This window comes from Hyla sarda, chromosome 10, assembly GCF_029499605.1.
Source record: "Hyla sarda isolate aHylSar1 chromosome 10, aHylSar1.hap1, whole genome shotgun sequence".
Classification (NCBI taxonomy): Eukaryota; Metazoa; Chordata; class Amphibia; order Anura; family Hylidae; genus Hyla; species Hyla sarda.
In genome coordinates this window covers 18471244-18489238 of record NC_079198.1, presented here as the reverse complement: position 1 = coordinate 18489238, position 17995 = coordinate 18471244, and the positions used below count along the sequence as shown (strand labels likewise).

At 44.9% G+C, this 17995-nt stretch overlaps 1 protein-coding gene across 4 annotated transcripts in view; it reads left to right on the top strand.

Annotated features, from left to right (window-relative positions):
* The window catches only part of LOC130294076 (carcinoembryonic antigen-related cell adhesion molecule 19-like), a 54511-nt gene that overhangs the window by 12862 nt on the left and 23654 nt on the right, over positions 1 to 17995 (top strand). The window contains exon 1 of one of the 4 annotated variants that reach the window (XM_056543487.1): positions 14403 to 14481. The exons of 2 other annotated variants lie outside the window; for them this stretch is intronic. The gene's annotated coding sequence lies outside the window, so the exon portion shown is untranslated. Of the gene's footprint in view, positions 1 to 14402; positions 14557 to 17995 lie in introns of those variants that run through there. One more of the 4 variants, XM_056543486.1, reaches the window with a different exon arrangement.

Below are 17995 nucleotides of genomic sequence, written 5' to 3'. Positions count from 1 at the left end.
CCTATGGGACTCATTGCCCTCAGAAAGCTCTGTGTTCCAAAAATAAAAGAATTTCCTCCGTAGTGTTCAGCAGCTAATAAGTACTGGAAGGATTAAGATTTTTTAATAGAAGTCATTTACAAATCTGTTTAACTTTCTGGCACCGGTTGGGGGTACTCTGGTGAAAAACTTTTTTTTTTTTTTTTTTTTTATCAACTGGTGCAAGAAAGTTAAACAGATTTTCAAATTACTTCTATTAAAAAATCTTAATTCTTCCTGAATGGTGAATACTACAGTGGAAATTCTTTTCTTTTTGGAACACAGAGCTTTCTGCTGACATCTCTGTCCATTTTAGGAACTGTCCAGAGTAAAAGAAAATCCCCATAGTAAATATATGCTGCTCTGGACAGTTCCTAAAATGGACAGAGATGTCAGCAGAGAGCACTGTGTTTCAAAAAGAAAAGAATTTCCGCTGTAGTATTCAGCAGCTAATAAGTACTGGAAGGATTAAGATTTTTAATAGAAGTAATTTACAAATCTGTTTAACTTTCTGGCACCAGTTGATTTAAAAAATAAAAAATAAAAAAAAAAGCTTTCCACCGGAGTACCCCTTTAATGTAATTTAGAATTTTTCATTTTTCCCACATGCGCCAAAAAAATCCAATGTGCACCAAAATTGCGAAATTACATAAATTATTGAACCTACAACAGATACCTACACTTTTTAATATGTGAGGGCCATTGTGTTTAAATGGATTATGTCCGAATACCTTTTGCCTGTTTAGGACCCGTTCACATCAGGTTTTGGTGTTATGATCCAGGTATATGTCGGGATACTGGCAAAAAGCTATCTGGACTTATATCTTAGACCAGTGGTTCTTAACCTTGTTGGAGGTACTGAACCCCACCAGTTTCATATGCGCATTCACCGAACCCCTCTTAATTGGAAAAATAAAATATGATTTTTTTTAATTCAAAACATAGGAGGTATATATTTAAGTCTATATTTATACATAGGGGCACAAAATGAACAAAACCATTAAAGAACGAAACCATTAAGACACATTAGGCGCGGACAGTGTTCCCCCACATTAGGCAGGCAGTGTTCCCCCACATTAGGCAGGCAGTGTTCCCCCACACATTAGGCGCAGGCAGTGTTCCCCCCCATTAGGTGCAGGCAGTGTTCCCCCCCATTAGGCGCAGGCAGTGTTCCCCCACATTAGGCAGGCAGAGTTCCCCCCCATTAGGCAGGCAGAGTTCCCCCCCATTAGGCAGGCAGTGTTCCCCCCCATTAGGCAGGCAGTGTTCCCCCACCATTAGGCAGGCAGTGTTCCCCCCCATTAGGCAGGCAGTGTTCCCCCACATTAGGCGCAGGCAGTGTTCCCCCACATTAGGCAGGCAGTGTTCCCCCACATTAGGCAGGCAGTGTTCCCCCACATTATGTAGGCCAGTGGTCTTCAACCTGCGGACCTCCAGATGTTGCAAAACTACAACTCCCAGCATGCCGTTGGTTGTCCGGGCATTCCGGGAGTTGTAGTTTTGCAACATCTGGAGGTCCACAGGTTGAAGACCACTGATGTAGGCAGTGTTCCCCCATAGACATACAGTGTATGGCTGGAGGCTGTATGCCTGTGTACTGCCCACTCCAGTGCTCTGACCAGCGCTCCGGCTATAGCAGTAGTTCTCGGGACCGGTGGTCAGTGCACCGAAGATGTCGTGCCGCTGATCACTTACCAAGCTGGCCAGCGCGCGTCTTCCTCCTTCTCTATCCTCCGGACCTCGGCGCCTTCGTTTCCATGGGCGCAGACACGGGACGTCAGTGAGGTCCCGGCGTGCGCTATGTCCCGGTGGCCCTGCGTTTTTAAACTTAATGCGGGACCGCAGGGAGTTAATAGTGATGGGGGGAATTGCCCCATCGCTACAGGACGGGCAAACACCGGCTCTGCTCGGGGCCCCAAGCAATTGCTTGGTTTGCCTGTCCTGTTGCGACCTCCCCCACCGAACCCCCGGGACTGACTCACCGAACCCCTGGGGTTAAGAACCACTGACTTAGACCCTGCCCCAAAACATGATGTTATTGGGGCCTAAGCAGGTCTTGTCTTCTTGGAAACTATGACTTATCCTACTTATCTATTTATATAAAAGTTTATGAGCTTCAGAACATACTGTAACACATCCGCAATAGAATCTTTATCTGTACTAAATATTAACCCGGGAGCAAGTTAGTCAGATTACCTATTTGATTATGCTATTTGATTAAAGACCGGTTTTTCCAAATTAGTGTGCCTACAGCTGTTGCAAAACTAAAACTCCCAGCATGCCCAGACAGCCAAAGGCCACTGGCCTACATAACGCCGCGTGCGTAAATGTCCGAACTATTAAAATAAAATGTTAATGATCCCGTACAGTGAACGGCGTGAACGAAAAAAAAAAAAAAGTACAAAATTGCTACTTTTTTAATACATTTTATTTAAAAAAATTATAAAAAATGTATTAAAAGTTTTTTATATGCAAATGTGGTATCAAAAAAAAGTACAGATCATGGCGCAAAAAATGAGCCCCCATACCGCCGCTTATACGGAAAAATAAAAAAGTTAGAGGTCATCAAAATAAAGGGATTATAAAGGTACTAATTTGGTTAAAAAGTTTGTGATTTTTTTAAACGCAACAATAATAGAAAAGTATGTAATAATGGGTATCATTTTAATCGTATTGACCCTCAGAATAAAGAACACACATAATTTTTACCGTAAATTGTACGGCGTGAAAATGAAACCTTCCAAAATGAGCAAAATTGCTTTTTCGTTTTAATTTCCCCACAAAAATAGTGTTTTTTAGTTGCGCCATACATTTTATGATATAATGAGTGATGTCATTACAAAGGACAACTGGTCGCGCAAAAAACAAGCCCTCATACTAGTCTGTGGATCAAAATATAAAAAAGAGTTATGATTTTTAGAAGGCGAGGAGGAAAAAATGAAAACGTAAAAATTAAATTGTCTGAGTCCTTAAGGCCAAAATGGGCTGAGTCCTTAAGGGGTTAAAGATTGATTTTAAGTGACTGTTCACTGTTCACAAAGCGCTACATTGTATCACTATATCGGTGGAATCGAGTTGCCATTGGCTGGACAGATACAATACCACTGTATCAATTGACTGTTATCTGTAGCTGCTACATTGTATCTGCTTTATTGAAGATCTCTGAGAACAGGAACAATTGAATGAACGTTTGCTCTGTGCTGTTCTACAGGACTAGTAGATCGCCATATTGATAACACAGGCTCAAATCGCAGAATCATTTTATAGTTGTTATTTTTAGTTGTTATTTTTATATTGGGATTATTATATTTTATTGTGTATTAAATTAATTAGGGGAGTACAAGGGCCCTGTACATTCCCTCTTTAATCCATTTGCATTCTATATTAATAAATACTAATTATTTTAAACCAGATATCTTTGACATTTGAGCCCCATTTACTTTTAATAGATTTGTAAATTACTTCTATTAAAAAATCTTAATCCTTCCAGGACATATTAGCTGCTGAATACCACAGAGGAAATGTTTTTTTTTGTGTTTTTTTTTTTTTGAACAAAGAGCTCTCTGCTGACATCACAAGCACAGTGCTCTCTGCTGACATCTCTGTCCATTTTAAGAACTGTCCAGAGTAGGAGAAAATCCCCATAGCAAACATATGCTGCTCTGGACAGTTCCTAAAATGGACAGAGATGTCAGCAGAGAGCACTGTGCTCGTGATGTCAGCAGAGAGCTCTGTGTTCCAAAAAGAAAAGAATTTCCTCTGTAAGGATTAAGATTTTTTAATAGAAGTAACTTGCAAATCTGTTTAACTTTCTGGCACCAGTTGACTTTAAAAAAAAAAAGTTTTCCACCGGAGTACCCCTTTAAGGGAATGTGTTTTTTTTTTTTTTTTTTTTACTGAAACAGATACAGAAACATGTGACTAATTATGATAATTAATGTAGTTTAGTTTATTATTAAATATATTAATAGTCTAAATCAAATAGATATTCAAGCTCTTGCTGCAGGGCCCTAGTGGCTATACATTAATATCAATTTAAAGGGGTACTCCAGTTTAAAACCTTTATTTTTTTTTTTAAATCAACTGATGCCAAAACATGATGTCAGCAGAGAGCTCAGTGTTCCAAAAAGAAAATAATTTCCTCTGTAGTATTCATCAGCTAATAAGTACTGGAAGGATTAAGATTTTTTTTTATAGAAGTAATTTGCAAATCTGTTTAACTTTCTAGAACCAGTTGATTTAAAAAAAAAATAAAAAAATAAAAAAGGTTTTCCACCGGAGTACCCCTTTTAAACTCTATCACATTGTACCATCACAGTTTGCAGGAGGAGAGCACAATGGCAAATACTCAGCCTTTGCTTTAGCCACTTGCAGATTCATCTCCTGTAGTTCTGACCCACACACACTGGCCCACATTTACTATTGCAAACCCAACATGTTTTGCCGGGTTGTGTGCCAGAATTTGCGCCAGAATTGAAAAAAAACCGACTAACTCTCCATTTTACTTTTAAAAAAGGGGGCGTGGTCACAGAAAAGGGGCGTGTTCCCAACATTTTCACAAAAACACAACATATTTACTAAGGTTTCCACAGAAAATATGGTCGATTTTCAGCTGAGGAAAACCAGACAGATCCAGAGCAGGTGAAAAAAAAATATATAAAAAAAGGAAAATGTAGGGAAACCTTAGTAAATACCATGAAAAATTGTAGGGAATTAAAACCCACAAAGAAACCTGCACAACACTCTTAGTAAATCAGGGCCAGTGCTGTCTGGACAGATTAACTACCGTATTTTTCATCCTATAGGACGCACCGGCGTATAAGATTCACCCAATTTTTAGGGGCAAAATCTAAAAAAAATTAAGATTTTGAACCCAATAGTGGTCTTCAACCTGCGGACCTCCAGATGTTGCAAAACTACAACTCCCAGCATGCCCGGACAGCCGTTGGCTGTCCGGGCATGCTGGGAGTTGTAGTTTTGCAACATCTGGAGGTCGGCAGATTGAAGACCACTGCAGGAGGAGGTAATACTCACGTGTCCCCGCCGCTCCGGACCCGTCACCGCTGCCCTGGATGTCGCTCCATCGCTGTCGCCGTGTCCCCGTCGCTCCGGAACGTCTCTGCTGCCGGCCGGGTATCCTCGCTCTCCGTCGCCGCCATCACGTCGTTACGCACGCCGACGCACATACGCGACGACGAGGAAGGAGAGCGCCGGCCATACAGGGGATCCCTGAACGGAGAAGACACCGAGGAGGCAGGTAAGGTCCCTCCCGGTGTCCTGTAAGCACTAACCCGGCTATTCAGTCGGGCTGTTAGCGGTGAAATCGCGGCGGGTCCCGAACAGCCCGACTGAACAGCCGGGTTAGTGTCACTTTCCCTTCAGACGCGGCGGTCAGCTTTGATCGCCGCGTCTGAAGGGTTAATACAGGGCATCACCGCGATCGGTGATGTCCTGTATTAGCCGTGGGTCCCGGCCGTTGATGGCCACAGGGACCGCCGCGATAGGGGTGTATTCGCCGTATAAGACGCACCGACTTTTTCCCCCCCAGTTTTGGGGAAGAAAAAGTGCGTCTTAGACGGCGAAAAATACGGTACATCCCTTCAATTTGGCGTCCAGTCTTCGCAATGCACTTTTCCTGACTCCCGGCCATCTTTTCTCGGCCCACTGTTATTCAGACTTGGCTCCCACACACTACAGTCTGTCTATTAGACTCAAACGCCCTCTGGCCGTCTCTCAATGACATCTCCGAGGCTTAATGTGTTACTGTCAATTAAAAACTTTTGACATGTTAGTCAGATAGTAATACACGATTGCAGCGGGTGTCAGGACTGCGACCCTGCGCGATCTCAACTTTTGACATGTCTGGGCAACCTGTCGAAAGCTGTTTTCAAATGACAGCAATGCTTTAAAGGGGTACTCCGGTGGAAAACTATTTAATTTTTTTTAAATCATCTGGTGCCAGAAAGTCAAGGGAGAGAGCACACTAAAGGGTTACTGCACCTGTCATGGAGATTAGAGATGAGCGAACTTACAGTAAATTTTATTCGTCACGAACTTCTCGGCTCAGCAGTTGATGTCTTATCCTGCATAAATTAGTTCAGCTTTCAGGTGCTCCGGTGGACTGGAAAAGGTGGATACAGTCCTAGGAGACTCTTTCCTAGGAATGTATCCACCTTTTCCAGCCCACCGGAGCACCTGAAAGCTGAACTAATTTATGCAGGATAAGTCATCAACTGCCGAGCCGAGAAGTTCGTGACGAATCAAATTTACTGTAAGTTCGCTCATCTCTAATGGAGATACTGCGTGGTATCTGTGGCCCGTAATAAGTCTCCTGAGGGGTGCACATACGAAATGTATGAAGTATCAATAAATGTACTAACAAAGACACGTATGTGCACTCACCGCTCAACGGAGACAGCTCGGTATAGGACTCCAGGCCCGCAGAAGGCTGGGTCACAGCATCGGTGCAGATAAGTGGGCGCTCGGAGGCCTCAGAGCACCGACTTACCTGCACCGATGCTGTGACCCAGCCTTCTGCGGGCCTGGAGTCCTATACCGAGCTGTCTCCGTTGAGCGGTGAGTGCACGTACGAGCCTTTGTTATTAGATTTGTAAATGACTTCTATTAAAAAAATCTTTACCCTTCCAGTACATTTTAGCAGCTGTATGCTACAGAGGAAATTTTTTTCTTTTTGGCTTTCCACTTTGGACTTTTTTGTCTTGTCCAAAGTGCTCTCTGCTGACACCTCTGTCCGTATCAGGAACTGTCCAGAGCAGAAGAAAATCCCCATAGCAAACCTATTCTGCTCTGGACAGTTCCTGATATGGACAGAGGTGTCAGCAGAGAGCACTTTGGAATTTCCTCTGTAGCATACAGCTGCTAAAAAGTACTGGAAGGGTAAAGATTTTTTAATAGAAGTGATTTACTGTTTAACTTTCTGGCACCAGTTCATTTAAAAAATAAATGAGGCAGAAACAAAGTGGAATTGATGCTTATTTGAGGGGAAATGTCAATTCTTCTGGTGGAATATGGTTCATCGTGAGAAATGTTCGCTAATATGGATGTGTGTGAACGTGGTGGCGGAAATCCCATTGACGTCAATAGGAGTCAGATTCCAGGGGGCAATTCATACTGAATTAGGTCTCGTTCACACTGGCAGAGAAATTCAGCTCAAAAATTCCAGTGCATCAGATCCCCATTGTTTTCACTGGGATTCTGCTGCACAGTCCACGCGGCGGAATCGCCACTGCAGAAACATCTGGCGCAGAAATTTCATTTCCGACCTCCGCAGAAAGAATTGATATATGAATTGTTTTGGCGGAATCTGCTCAAAAATGCTTTGCTGTCTATGGAGATGGCAATGCATTTCTGAGCGGTCCTAGCGCTGGCATTTTCTGCCTGCACCCTTTAATTGCAGAATGTCCACACGAAAATATTCCGCCATGTGAACATAGCCAAAGCATCAAATTCAGCATAAATTCTACCCTTTCACAAGACAGAATTTCCCAGGAGCAATCCAGCTAAAAGGGGTACTCCGGCGCTTAGACATCTTATCCCCTATCCAAAGTGATCTTGCACGCAGCACCCCGTTAAAATCAGTCCCCGGAGCATGTTCGCTCTGGTTCTGATGACTGCCGATCACGGGGCCGGAGTATTGTGATGTCACGGCTCCGCCCCCGTGTGACGCCACACTCCGCTCCCCCCCCCCAATGCAAGCCTATGGGAGGGGGTGTGACAGATGTCACGCCCCCTCCCATAGGCTTGCATTGAGGGGGCTGAGCATGACATCACACGGGGGCGGAGTCATCAGAACCAGAGCGAACGTGCTTCGGGGACTGATTTTAACAGGGTGCTGCATGCAAGATCACGGGGGTCCTCAGTGGCGGGACCCCCGCAATCAGGCATCTTATTCCCTATCCTTTGGATAGGGCATAAGAGGTCTAAGCACCGGAGTACCCCGGGCGGATTTATTTGCGGGTTACCCGCTGCATATTTGAAAGTGGGCGGGCTCTTCACTGCTATCCGCAGCAGATTTTCCGCTGGGGAGTTTCTGCTGCAGAAAATCCGCCGAAGACCCTGTTGACTTCAATGGGGCTTGCGGCAGATTTTCGCTGCGGGCAGCTGAGAAGATCAAACCCCCTTTCAAATATGCAGCGGGAAACCCGCAAATAAATCCGCCTGTGTGAACGTACCCTAAAAATACTGCTCCGAAATTCTGCTAAATTAAGTTAATATTGTGGTCAATGGGATTTCCGCTGTCCCATTCACAAGGTAGAATATCTGCAGAATAAATTTCGCAGTGAAATTCTGCAATCCAGATTCTGCAAAAAAGAATGAACATGTCAACTCTTAAAGCAGAATCTGCTCTGGGATTACTGTGCACTGTCTCTTTCTACCCACATGTTCCATAGCTAGAAAGAATACATCAGCCTTTTTAAAATCAACTGATGCCAAAAGGTTGAACAAATTTTTAAATTGCTTCTATATAAAAATATTAATCCTTCAAGTACTTATCAGCTGCTGTGGGCCCAGAGGAAGTTGTGTAATTCTTTCCAGTCTGACTACACTACTCTCTGCTGACACTTCTGTCCATGTCAGGAACTGTCCAGAGCAGAAAAAAATCCCCATAGCAAACCTCTCCTGATCTGGACAGTTCCTAACACAAACAGAGGAGGCAGCAGAGAGCACTGTGGTCAGACTGAAAAGAACTACCACACAACTTCCTCTGGAGCATAAAGCAGCTGATAAGTACTGGAAGGATTAAGATTTTTAAATAGAAGTCATTTACAAACCTGTTTAACTTTCCGCCACCCGTTCATCAGAATTTTTTTTGTACCCCTTTAAACACTGTCTCTTATAAATGCACCTCTACCCTCACCCCTAACATGGTGACACAGCATCTCAACACCGCAACTTACCATCAAGTCAATGCAGTGCTGAAATAAAAGCGGCGGCGCCTCCTCCTTCTGTAAGCTGGCAGGGTATAACGGAGAAGCTAAGTGAGCGAACAGGTGCAGGGACTTTGTAGGGAACATAATCACACAGCACAAAAATAGCAAAGCGACACAAGAACAGCAATATATATTATGTAAGGGAGAAAAGTGTGGGTGACCAATGGTTCACCCCTAAAGACCCCATGATTATCGTTCCCTGCAGTACTGTCTTTAGGGTTGCTACCTGCCCGACATTTTACTGGCATGGCCGGTATTTTGGCCACCCTGCTAATGGCTGTCTGGACATGCTGGGAGTTGTAGTTTTGCAACAGCTGGAGGCACCCCAGGTTGGGAAACACTGACCTATACTATATACTACTATATAGTCCAACATGCTGGGAGTTGTAGTTTTGCAACAGCTGGAGGCACCCCAGGTTGGGAAACACTGACCTATACTATATACTACTATATAGTCCAACATGCTGGGAGTTGTAGTTTTGCAACAGCTGGAGGCACCCCAGGTTGGGAAACACTGACCTATACTATATACTACTATATAGTCCAACATGCTGGGAGTTGTAGTTTTGCAACAGCTGGAGGCACCCCAGGTTGGGAAACACTGACCTATACTATATACTACTATATAGTCCAACATGCTGGGAGTTGTAGTTTTGCAACAGCTGGAGGCACCCCAGGTTGGGAAACACTGACCTATACTATATACTACTATATAGTCCAACATGCTGGGAGTTGTAGTTTTGCAACAGCTGGAGGCACCCCAGGTTGGGAAACACTGACCTATACTATATACTACTATATAGTCCAACATGCTGGGAGTTGTAGTTTTGCAACAGCTGGAGGCACCCCAGGTTGGGAAACACTGACCTATACTATATACTACTATATAGTTTTCGTTTGGGGCAGCTGCTGAATCGATTCACTCATTCCTAACCATAACCTATACCAGTGTTTCCCAACCAGAGGGCCTCCATCTGTTGCGGAACTACAACTCCCAGCATGCCCGGACAGCCAACGGCTGTCTGGGCATGCTGGGAGTTGTAGTTTTGCAACAGCTGGAGGCACCTCAGGTTGGGAAACACTGACCTATACTATATATTACTATATAATCCAACATGCTGGGAGTTGTAGTTTTCGTTTTGGGACAGCTGCTGAGCCACAAGCTGTATAAGGGCATGCTGTGAGTTGTAGTTAGTAACTAAACATTTTTTTATAAAAAATGAATAAATAAAGCAAACAAAAACTCACTTCAAAACAGAAACGGTACTGTTAAAATCTACAGATCGGGGCGCAAATAATGAGCCCTCATACAGGCCCGTGTAAGGAGAAATAAAAAAGTTATAGGGGTCAGAATAGGAGAATATTTCCCCAGCATATGTGTATCTTGTGATGTCACGAATATATAATTAATTAGGCAAATTAGCTTGGACGGTATTTTTTTTGCAAGAAAGGTGGCGTCCCTAGCTGTCTTACTAGATTGGGTTTTTAGTAGCGTTGGCAGAAAATTGAGGCTTATATCCAAAAACCGTGCCGCATTGTATGTTTCGAGGACTGATGTTCCCGGATCACGCGCTCCGCTTCAGAGATCATTCTCCGCCATGGATCTCATACTCTCTCTTGTGTCCGGGACATCTTCTACGTAAATGATAGAAAGACTTTTTACTAAACCATCAGCAAGTGCAGATATTCATCGTAGTCGCCGCCTGCCTTTCCTCCGCAGCCGGGATCACTTATTCGACACCATTTTAGTGGCAGCAATCTGTTTCCAGTTACTTGCACCTCTGGGTTTTCCCTCTATCGCCAATTACTTTCAGACGGACGGTTAAATGCATCATGTTACATAACACGGGGCCCGCGCTCCTCTCTGCAGGGTCATCTCCTGCTGTATTCCTTCTCATACAATCCTGCACTCAAGTGGTATGCAAAAACCTTAGGCGAGGATCGGAGCAACATCTGCGCCCTGTGCGGCCTCTCGAATATCTTCTTCATAGACCCTCCTATTGTTCTTGTGGAGAATTCCTTCTTGTTTTCTTCTATCGTCGTTGATACATCATTTTAACACATTCGGTACTTCGGTTTAAATACATTTTTCCAATTTCCTTTTGTGATAGCCTGGGGGAGTAGGGTATATGGGGTGTAGCTGTGCGGTGACTAAAGGGTGTTTGGGCTATTCGTGACGCCAGGGTGAGGGCTCCTCTGTAATGCTTGTCCTACCGCCACCATTCCCAAGAGCGATAGGGAGGTAGAGAATAATTGAATGTCCACAACCGGAGAGTTTGCTGAAAACAGTTGGAACTTTACTGAAGATTTTATGCAAGCTTCATAACCGGAACAGTCTCTATACAGGCAAAGTCTCTTAGAGATTGACAGTGGTTGGGACCTTAAGCAATTTAGAGTCCGTAGACTGATATGCGTTGTTCCACTGGATTTAGGGGATTTAGTTGCGGTCCAGTAGTCACGCTAGCTTTAGCGGGGATTAGGTTAGAACTCACGGTTTAGTTTAGGCTGAGGCCGGTAGGTTTTCTGGCCTAGCGTGTCTTTGAAAGTTGCGCAGATCCGTCCTGCTAGTCCGGCATCCACGAGAGCAGCAACCTAAGAGAGCGATAATTGGCTACAGCTCCCTTTATATGGGCAGGGGCTGGACCAGAGCTAATTGGTCCAATACTTCTGTCAATCACCATTACAAAGGGTTATGGGTAGCATGTGACCCAAGGACCTCCCAAGGTCCTCCAACATACCATAGAGGAAGTAACATAGTCACATGACCGAAGGTCCTGCGACACCAACAAGGTAAGTATACTATACATTATATTAAATACACACATTATTAAATATATACACACTATAGAATTAGAGTAGAGGAGAGGCGACTAGGGGCTGTCCCACCTGGGGGAACCCTACCTGAACGTAGGAACTCTGACTTTGGGGACCACCACACTAGGTACGGTATGCCATACGGTACCGGGACACCACACTTTCTACCAAGTCAAATTCATAATGTAAATCTATGAGGCCGTCCAGGTGGGGAGAGGGGAGAGAAGCACATGGCTGCCCCCTTCACTCCCTGGGATCTGAACACTGGCTGATAAAAACTTAGGTGTCCTTGGGTCATGTGAAGAGTTTTTTTTTCATTGAAAGGTTGACTGTAAGGGCTCGTTCACACAGACTGATCCGCAGCGCTGCGGATCCGCCGACGATGGACCCTACAGTGTTGCCTCCATTTGTGCCTGCTCATAGCGACAATCCACCGCTATGAGCAGACACGCTGCGATGTGCGAGTGCTCAGAGAGCAGGAGGAGCGCCCGCGATATTCACCATTATACTGCGCATGCGCTCCGATTTGCTCATTGCAGCATGTCTGCTTGTAGCGGCGGATTGCCGCTGTGAGCAGGCACAGATGGAGGCAACACTGTAGGGTCCATCGTCTGCGGATCCATCAGTGGGACTATTCACCTAGTGCAGAATTCTCGCCAGCGTCCGGAAGTTTATTGTTCCGAACGGCTGTGTGCGGGCCTCAGTGTTCAGGGCCACCCGCACACCGTGACATCACGCCCGCCCCCTCAATGAAAGTCTATGGGAAGGGGGCAATGCCGTTCGGAACAATAAACAATAAACTTCTGGACGCTGGCAGCAGAGCTCCAGAAGCAGGGCAGCGGAGTACCCCTTTAAATTTAAGCCCATAGACTTCTATGGGATTCTGAACTCCCATTCACACTTCTCCTGCTTGCGGAATTCCCCAAGTGGAATTTCAGAAATGATGGAGAACAAAAGATTATCCCTCATACAGCCCCGTATATAAAAAGTTGTAGAGTCAGAATAGGGAAATAAAAAAAAGCAGAACAATAACAGAAAAGCATGTAAACATGGTTATCATTTTAATCATATTGACCCACAGAATAAAAGCAAACTGTAGGTTTTACCATTAAGTGCACTGCTTAAAAGCGATGCCCCCCCCCCCCAAATGTTGCAAAATTGTGTTTTTCTTTTCAATCACCCGGCTCCGCAAATAATAATTGCTTGGTAACACTGTACATTTTATGGTAAAATGAAAGGTATCATTACAAAGTAAAATTGGTTGCGCAAAAAACAAGCCCTCATATGGGTCTGTAGATGGAAAGATAAATGAGTTCCTTAAAGGTGTAGTCCAGTGTAAAATAACTTATCCCCTATCTTAAGGATAGGGGATAAGTTTCAGATCGCAGGGGAAGGTCCGACCACTGGGCCCCCCGTGATCTCCCGTGCAAAGCGGCGGCCGACACACACCCTCAATTCAGCGCTATGGCAGAGCCGGAGATTGCCGAAGGCAGCGCTCCGGCTCGGCCATAGCGATGTATTGAGGGTGCATGTTGGCCGCCGCTTCGTACGGTGGTAGACACGCGTTCTCTGCCCAGCGAGCCGGGGCCCCGTATGGGAGATTGTGGGGGCCCCAGCGGTCGGACCCCCGCGATCTGAAACTTATCCCCTATCCTTAGGATAGGGGATAAGTTGTACTACACTGGACTACTTCTTTAAAAAGCGAGGTGGAAAAATGAAAACGCCAAAAAAAAAAAAAGGAATTTGCAGTACCCTAATGACAAAATAGTCTTTGTCCTTAAGGGGTTAATGGGGTTATCGAGGGATAGAAACACAGATTAATTTCTTCCAAAAAAAACTGTACCACCTCTTCCCTCAGGTCATGAGTGGTACTACAACTTGGCTCCATTCATTTCAATGAAACTACGTTGTAATACCACCCAAATCCTGAAAACAGGTGTGGTGCTGTTTTTGAAAGAAATTAGCTCTGCATTTCTATCGGCTCCCCTGAGCTATCGTATCCCATATATAACACTTGCATCTTCTTAGGCTCTGTTCACACGGAGGAATTTCCTAGCACAATCTGCCGGGGAAAAAAATTCCGTTGCAGCAGAGTCCCATTGTTTATAATGACATTCTGCTGCACCGTGCACACGGCAGAATTATCGTGGCGGAAAAAAATCCGCTGCGGAAAATTCCGAAACTTCCTTCCGCATGTCAATTCTTTTTTGCGGAATCGGTTCCGAAATGCATTGCCGTCTATAGAGAGGGCCCATTTCCAGGCGGTCCTGGCACCGGCACCCAGGCAGACAGTCCTGCACCAGGGAAAGTGTGTGACTGCCATCTGCACCCACAACAGCTGCGGCCTGCTACATCTTACACCACAGATTTCACATGTATTATTATTGTTATTCAGAACATACGTCTAGTTTCCTATTTCGGTAGGTGCCATCGATGCCCGTGACCGAACGCCTAGTGAATTTAGGATGGTCCTTTTTTGTGCGTTGTGTTTTGCAGTCTGTGTTTATTTATTTATTTATTTTTTTTTTGTTGCAATGCAGCCAGCACTGAAATTTCTATTCTCCGTCAGGTTTCCATGGAAACCCTGGGCGGAATGATTGGAGGGAGTGAATGGGGACTAGGGGGGTGGGTCTGCTCTGGTGCGTTGTGTTCAGTCTAATGTACAGAATATACGAGAAGACGCTCGGCTCCTATGCAGGTAATTGGTAGATCAATTATTTAGGATTTTTACTCCGGGGGATAGGGCACTCGGCGAACCGCATGGAGATTTGAGGTAAGAATTTGATTATGATTCTGAAAAAAAAAAAATAATAATAATAATAATAATATAAATAAAAAAAAAAAAAAAATTATATATATATATATATATATATATATATATATATTGTTATGTATTGTTGATCATACGCATCGATCAATATTAAGACAGTCTATGTCAGTGTTTCTCAACCAGGGTGCCTCCAGCTGTTGCAAATCTACAACTCCCAGCATGCCCGGACAGCCGTTGGCTGTCCGGGCATGCTGGGAGTTGTAGTTTTGCAACAGCTGGAGGCACCCTGGTTGGCAAACCTAAGGAACAATAGGTTGGTGCAATGAGATAAATTATACGCAGCAATAATCGTTACAACTGCGCAAAGGAGACGGCGCCCCATGGCACAGACGGGCTTTATGTGTCTTTGCCGTAACCCTTCGCAGTTCTTTGTTTGCTATTAATGCGATTAATGTCATTACTTCCCGATGGCAAAACGGAATGGCATCAACCTGCACCGGGCTCCCTTGCCCCAAGGGCACCTTAGCAGCTGCATGAATTGCCCGTATGGTACACTGATGATTAGAAGCCATCGGCCATACATCATACACAATATGCGCAGTCATGTGCTTCTCCATTCGATCGGCCAAAATACGAATCAAAGTAAATGCAGCCCCAGCCCAATGCAGATGTTTTATGTGGCTGTTTTATTCCTTAAAGGGGTACTCCACTGGAAAACATAATTTTTTTTTTAAATCAACTGATGCCAGAAAGTTGAACAGATTTGCAAATTACTTCAATTTAAAAATCTTAATCCTTCCAGTACTTATCAGCTGCTGTATGCTACACAGGAAGTTGTTTTCTTTTTGAATTTCCTTTCTGCCTGACCACAGTGCTCTCTGCTGACACCTCTGTCCATGTCAGGAACTGTCCGGAGCAGGAGAGGTTTTCTATGGGATTTGCTCCTACTCTGGGTTTTTCTACACCTTGCACACTGCAGAATTTCCCGCTGCTGCTAAAATAAAAATTTCATGCTGGTTCAGTCGGCGTTAGGACCGCTCGGACATGAGCTGTTTCCGTAGACTGCATTGCATTTCCAAACGGATTCCGACTAAAGAATAAGCATGATCAGAGAATCTGTGGATTTTCGAGCAGTCCTAGTGAGGTGGCCCAGTACAGAATGTGCCATTCTGTACCCCTGTCAATCCTATCAGGTGGACTCAGTCCATGTCCCCTGGCCCCACACTCCTCAGGACTCTTCTATAATATAAAGTTATGTTTGAGCTAATATAATGCTGTGTGTTATAATAATATGTTCTTGTGCCTTTAAATACTGTTGCTAAGGGCTATGTTTCCAAGGAAGGTGTAAGGTGTAAGGCTTGTTGGTGACCAATGGGACACCTCCAAATTGCTCCCTTATATACCAGGGAGGAGCTAGCCTAGTTGAGAGATTTAGTCTTAGCTGAGGTACAGTGGAGTGAAGACCTGAGAATTTGTCTGGTGTTCCTGAGGGAGGCCTAAGGCCTAGTCACGCAGCCACGCAGCTACTACCAGTAACCCCCACAGGTGAAAGTCAAGGCCTGGCGGTAAGCACGAATACAGGGGACAAGTCTAGTCAAGATAGTCAAGCTAGTCAAGTCTGTCAAATTACTAAATTCAGTGTGGGTTGCACAAGTCGGTCCAAGTCCACTACAAGTCCCAGCAAGCCGACAAGCTTCCTATAGTGCACCGTGCATCTCCTTGGGCCTTAACTGAGCTGTAAAGACTTTAACACCTTGTCTGCCTCAGTAAAGAGCCGTTAGTCTGTAACCTTGCATCAGAGTGATTATTTGCCCCGCGCCTGGCCCAGGAATCATTGGCTATACCTCAGGTGGTGAATAGGATAACCACGCCCTGGCGTCACGAACACAAAGGGTAAATACCATCTGCCCTTCCAACACCCACACTGCACTAGAACGACTGGGTCAACCGTCGCCTGCTGTGCATTAAATTTCCACCTATAATTTCTCTGGGCGGATATTCCGTAGTGTGATCCCGCTCTGACTGTTCCTGCTTGATCCGCCAATCGGTGACTACTCTGCAGACCCAACCTGTGGGCTCTCAATAGCTATAGTATCTATAGAGGAGTTAAAGGGATACTCCAGCGAAAAACATTTTAACCCCTATCTGAAGGATAAGATGTCTGATCACAGGGGTCCCGCCGCTGGGACCCCCCCATGATCTGTGGCGCGGCACCCCGATCATCCGTGCATGGAGCGAACTCCGCTCCGTGCCGGATGACTGGCGACTACAGCCGTCACGCCCCCCTCCATTCACGTCTTCCAGATGCTGCCACTGCTGGCATGGAGATTGCGGGGTTTCCCATAGACGGGACCCCCGCAATCAGACATCTTATCCCCTATCCTTTGGATAGGAGATGAGATGTTTTTGGAGTACCCCTTTAAAGGTCTCTTAAGCCTCGTTCACATGACAGAATCTGGTGGCAAAAATTCAGTTTAGAAATTCCGTTGCAGCAGAGTCCCATTGTTTTCAATTGTACCATGCACACGTGCCGGAAAACAAATGTCGCAGAAAATTCTGATTCTGGTCTCCGCAGAAAGCATTGACCTGTCATGAACCCACTCGGAAAGGCATTGCCGTCTATAGAGATTTCCGAGAGGTCCTAACGCTGTTGTGTGAACATACCCTTAGACTAGGCACTTGTAATGATTATTGCTCCATATAATTTATAATCCATTTATAAACCCCCAAACCTGCAAATGTATTGTTCCTTATGTTGATATAGATCAGCGTGTCTGAACCAGGGTGCCTCCAGCTGTTGCAAAACTACAACTCCCAGCATGCCCAGACAGCCGTTGGCTGTCTGGGCATGTTGGGATTTGTAGTTTTGCAACAGCCGGAGGTGCAAGCCATAATGGATATATTTTTGACGCACTGTATCTACTCTGCCAACAACAAATTTGTATACCTAGTTACTAGATGTATGTGCATGTAAAGCGATAAATGGGCGTAAGCATCTATATTCCGCAGAGCAGATGCCGTACCCATTTTAGTCAATTGCACTGGGCGTTGACATCCTTCATTCCAGACACTTTTCGTGAATAAAATATGTGTTGAAATGACAGCACGATAAAAAAAACATGCCATTATGCACCGCGATAGCTAAAAGTCCTACATTCTTCTTCACCCGGTTCAGAGCCATTACTCCTCCTAAAAGGTATGCCGCTAAGGATACGGCCAACCCGATAGTTGCAAAATCTCCAAGAGCCCTCTTGGAGAAAAAGTGGCCCTCTACAATGTAAATCTGAATTTCAGTCTCCCACTTGACTCATGGCGTGATGAAGCTTTTTGTGCAGCTATCCGCAGTCATCTCTGCTTCACTTGCACAAAGGGGCTCAGTGTTCGGAAGTAAAACGCCCTTTGTTTGGCTTCCTTGGAGAGAAATGTCACTTGATGACACTTA